Source organism: Pseudoliparis swirei, chromosome 14 (genome assembly GCF_029220125.1).
Source record: "Pseudoliparis swirei isolate HS2019 ecotype Mariana Trench chromosome 14, NWPU_hadal_v1, whole genome shotgun sequence".
Classification (NCBI taxonomy): domain Eukaryota; kingdom Metazoa; phylum Chordata; class Actinopteri; order Perciformes; family Liparidae; genus Pseudoliparis; species Pseudoliparis swirei.
Window position 1 is genome coordinate 9,634,398 of NC_079401.1, and position 5,432 is coordinate 9,639,829.

A 5,432-nucleotide genomic window follows, 5' to 3' on the forward strand; every position below is an offset into this window, starting at 1 on the left:
CCCGGGATGACGCTGCTTCAGAGGGATTTCTTTTCTAGCCTCATTCAACAAAGTGCTAAGGCAGCGTATTTTAATTCATAGCCCTGACATCACCAGGTTGGTCGTTGGGAGGGGACATAAATCCTCCAACCCTCACCATCACTTTTGTTTCTGAAGGACGTGGAAGCGGATGAGACGCGCTTCATAACTTTTCACAAGGCAGTTAGATTCTTCACGGGGGGGGGGGGGGGGGGGAGTAAAATAAGGACACTCTGCTCAATATTCCTGTTATCGACCCACTTTGGCCTGTTACCGTGGCAACCCCCGAGGTGTGCACACCGGCTGTCGTGATTGATTAGCCGCGGTTCGGGAGGCGTGATACAGGTCCGCGCTCAGCTGCCTCCGAAGGGCCCGCTTGAATGTCGATTCCCAATGAGCTGAGTTCCTCCCTTCCTTCCTCCCCTCGCGTCCTGTTTGTCAAAAGGACAGATACGGACTCCACCGGGCGTCTTTACATGCACACCAATAGTCGAAGGAAGTCAGCCTCTGCATTTGGAGCGCAGTAATTCGATTATGGACTCTGGAGCTGAATGATGTACAATCACAGAAACACCCGTGGAGGCCTCTGACTTTTATTAGACAACCCCGTCGGGCCTTGTAGACGCCTTCGTTTCAAGTTGCACGAGGAGCCGGTTCCGGTGAAATGGAAGTGTGGCCTTTTAGCTACGTACTGCAGTCCACTATACTCAAGGTTTTAGGGTTGTGTGTCGAGGGGTTTGTGTATGTGTGTGTGAGCCTTTGAGCTTTTTTAGTACCCTTCTTATTGCTAGTTACATAAAGTGCTAGAAACTAATTCATTAATTTTAACCCTCAACCTAAACAGATTGTCTTATTGCGTCACAAACCTAAAAAAAAACAGGTCAACCTACTGTGAAAGTTTATTTTGAAAAGAAACTGTATGCATGTAACAATGGTTTGAAGCATAGGGCCACTGACCTTACTTAGAATTCAGTTTGTGTCTATTTAGAAGAATCTTAGTTGAAATTTAAAATAAAGATATAGTTATTGTTATTTTTAACCCAATGAAACATGCAGAAAAAGTTGCAGTATATATATATATATATACTGCAACTTTTTCTATATATATATATATATACTCTAACCATTATTGTGTGCATCTAAACACAGCCACTGACGCTAAAACCTGACCAGTGATGAGTTCAGGGCCTCGTTTCATTATCACTATAGTGTAGTGAAGGTTAAGGATCGGACACGAGCACTCAGAGGGTGTCGATTATGGTGGGAAACGAGCCTGGCGTAGACGGGCGTAGAGACATAAAGTGGGGTTGTATCTTACATCAAAGCATCATCACCTTACAGAAAAGAACATCTGATAATAACTCTTTTATGTCCCAACAGGCTGAATCAAATGTCTTTATTTCTCTTCCCGTGTCCTTGGGGGTTGGCTCTGATTAAGAGTTGTCCGGGTGGAGGGTGCCACGCAATGTCTTGGTGTAAAAAAGGATGGATAAGAAAATAAAATAACTACTATAGAGATTTTACGATGTGATAAAGGAGGTGATGATGCAATTTCTGGCTTGACGTTTTCTCTCCTTTCCTAACCCTGTGTCCTCCCTTCTCCCTTCAAAAGCCACTCTGCAATTTCAAAAGTCAAACGTAAAATAGGAATTATCCAGATGACATATCAGAGACACAGGCAGCGTTGTCTCTGCATTGTCACATATTAACGTGGAGCTGTCAAGCAGACTCACACCTTAACAAAATGTACGCGGAGAGACTGTGCGGCTAACAGAAGTCCATTAATCTTAAAGGTCTGCCTGTCACTACAACAAGCATTGCTTCTGAAATTAGTTTATTAATGACTGAAATCTAAGAAGATTTTGGTAATGCATTAGACTACAGCTGGCAAATTACAGAATAATTATTTTATATATATATACACTACCGTTCAAAAGTTTGGGATCACCCAGACAATTTTGTGTCTTCCATGAAAAATCACACTTTTATTCATCAAATGAATATAAAATATAGTCAAGACATTGACAAGGTTAGAAATAATGATTAATATTTGAAGTATTAATTTTGTTCTACAAACTTCAAGCTCAAAGGAAGGCCAGTTGTATAGCTTATATCACCAGCATAACTGTTTTCAGCTGTGCTAACATAATTGCACGGGTTTTCTAATCATCCATTAGTCTTCTAAGGCGATTAGCAAACACAATGTAGCATTAGAACACTGGAGTGATAGTTGATGGAAATGGGCCTCTATACACCTATGGAGATATTTCATTAGAAACCAGACACTTCCACCTAGAATAGTCATTTACCACATTAACAATGTAGAGAGTGTATTTCTGATTAATTTAATGTTATCTTTATTGAAAAAACAGTGCTTTTCTTTGAAAAATAAAGTCATTTCTAAGTGATCCCAAACTTTTGAACGGTAGTGTATATATATACAATTAGGGTGTGCATACAATGAACTGGGTACCTATATCATGATATGTACAATAAAAGAAGACAAGAGGTTAGGAAATGAAGGCTATAGCTCTGTGTTTCAGTGAAACGTCATACATTACAGTGTAAGTGTTTAACAATTACACAGTACAGTAATATTGTTCCTGGGTATCAAACGGGTCACAATGAGTGACAATACTGAAGTTGAAATGAAACTTATTATTTCTTGAAGAGTTCGTTGAGAAGGTCGATACCTTTCCGATGTCTCTAAATATGAAACAATTAGCTGGTTAGCCTTGTGTTAGCTTAGCATGACGACTGTAAACAGGGGAAGGAGCTAGTCAGGTTATGTCTTAATTACAAAATCTACCTCCTAGCACCTCTAAAGCTTACTAATTTTACATTTTCATTGTTTATCAAACATTTTTGCCGGGTTTACAGTCTTTATGCTAAGCTTAATATTATTTATTTTGTGTGTAGACATTGGTAGGCTATCAATCTTCTCATCTAATTCTGGGCAAAAAATGTCGTTGCAGATTAACAAACATTAGGCTAAATCCAGGAAGACAGGTTTACCAATATACTTACTTATTGGAGTAGTGTGTATGTGTCGCATAGGAATTCAATGTAAGATTATAATGAAAATGAAAATTATGAGAATGATCTAGAAGCAGCTTCAAGGTCAGCCCAAAACATATGTTTGTTGGTGTGATTGTCAGTAGCAACATGGAAAAACTACCGGAAATACGAAAATTGGTGGAAAAGTGTAGCATGGGCTAAGGAGGCGGTCTAAGTCACGAGGCTGATGCAGCCTTGGCAGAGCTATGTGTTCTCTGAATGCCCTTCTTGTATATTGTCAGTTACCCTGCATGTACAATATATTTACACTGTAATTTGTAGGCTGTAATGTCAAGTTTACAGACGGTCAAAATGTGGTAGAGATTAAAATCACTTAATCTCACTTTAGGTCTTTCAGGCTGGCATAAACCTCATGCTGTAAATTCACAGTGTATATTCTACTAAGTACTATTAAACTGATGGATGTTTTATGAAAGTAAGGTTTTCTGACGGGAACTTCAAATGCTTTTATGTGGATTTCTTTAGTGACTGGATGTCTCCCATCTTTCTATTTAGCACATTGAGAAAACAGAAACAGTGTTCACTATTACACCCATTATTCCATTAGCCATACCAGCTACATGGGTCAGCGACTGCCTCTCAGCATGTGGCTGTGCTCTTCAGTATTTAATCAATTTGAAAGATGTCACAGCTCCACCGGTTCAGTGGCGGGGCTCCGGGTAATCAGCATTTAGCTTTGTTGGGTCACCACTTTGTGTCACCTGACTCGGTGCTGTTGTCGGGCCGAGTGAAACAAAAGTCTTGACCCAATGACAAAGCGCTTTAATAGAGAGCATCGCCACTAGCGTGATATACGATATGGCCGCTATATTCAATTTCAATTCAGTTTATTTGTATAGCCCAATTTCACAAATTACAAATTTGTCTCGGAGTGCTTTACAATCTGTACACATAGACATCCCTGCCCCAAAACCTCACATCGGACCAGGAAAAACTCCCAAATAACCCTTCAGGGGAAAAAGGGAAGAAACCTGGAGGAGAGCAACAGAGGAGGATCCCTCTCCTAGGATGGACAGATGCAATAGATGTAATGTGTACAGAAGGACAGATTTAGAGTTAAAATACATTCAATGAATATGACAGAGTGTATGAATAGTTCATAGTAGGCATATTCCACGATGGAGACCTCCACGATCCATCAGGCAGATGGCGGTGGGGAGGAGGAGGGCGGAGTCTCAACAGGACAGTGGCGTAGTCATGAGCAGGAATTCCACGACCCAGACGATCTATGCCGTCTCATAGGGTCCGATGACCCCATGAGACGTAAAGTCAAAAGGACTTCCGGGAGAAAGCAGAGTTAGTAACGTGTGATTGAGAGATGAAAATTCATCCTTAAGGAGAGAAAAAGAGGAGATAGGTACTCAGTGCATCCTAAACGTCCCCGGCAGCTATAAGCCTATAGCAGCATATCAAGGGGCTGGACCAGGGCAAACCTGATTCAGCCCTAACTATAAGCTCTGTCAAAGAGGAAGGTCTTAAGTCTACTCTTAAACGAGGTGACTGTGTCTGCCTCCCGGACTGAAATTGGAAGCTGGTTCCATAAAAGAGGAGCTTGATAACTAAAGGCTCTGGCTCCCATTCTACTTTTTAAGACTCTAGGAACTACAAGTAGTCCCGCATTTAGTGAGCGTAGCTCTCTAGTGGGGCAATATGGTACGACAAGCTCCTTAAGATATGATGGAGCATCACCAATCAAGGCTTTGTAGGTTAAGAGAAGAATTTTAAAAGTGATTCTTGATTTTACTGGGAGCCAGTGCAGAGCAGCTAGTGCAGGAGTGATGTGATCTCTTTTCTTAGTTTTAGTGAGAACACGAGCTGCAGCATTCTGGATCAACTGGAGGGACCTAAGAGATTTATTAGAGCAGCCTGCTAATAAGGAGTTGCAGTAATCCAGTCTCAAGTAACGACGTGAACCAATTTTTCTGCATCTTTTGAGACAAGATGTGCCTGATTTTGAAATATTACGTAGATGAAAGAATGCAGTCCTTGAGATTTGCTTTACGTGGGAGTTAAAGGACAAGTCCCGATCAAAGATAACGCCAAGATTCTTTACAGTGGTGTTGGATGCCAGGGCAATGCCTACAGAATCCACATCACCAGATAATTGATCTCTGAGGTGCTCAGGGCGATTAAAATTACTTCGGTTTTGTCTGAGTTTAACATCAAGAAGTTGCAGGTCATCCATGTTTTATGTCTTTAAGACATGCTTGAATTTTACAGAGTTGGTTGCTCTCCTCTGGTTTTATCGATAAATATAGTTGAGTGTCATCTGCATAACAATGAAAGTTTATGGAGTGTTTCCTGATAATATTGCCCAAAGGAAGCATGTATAAGGT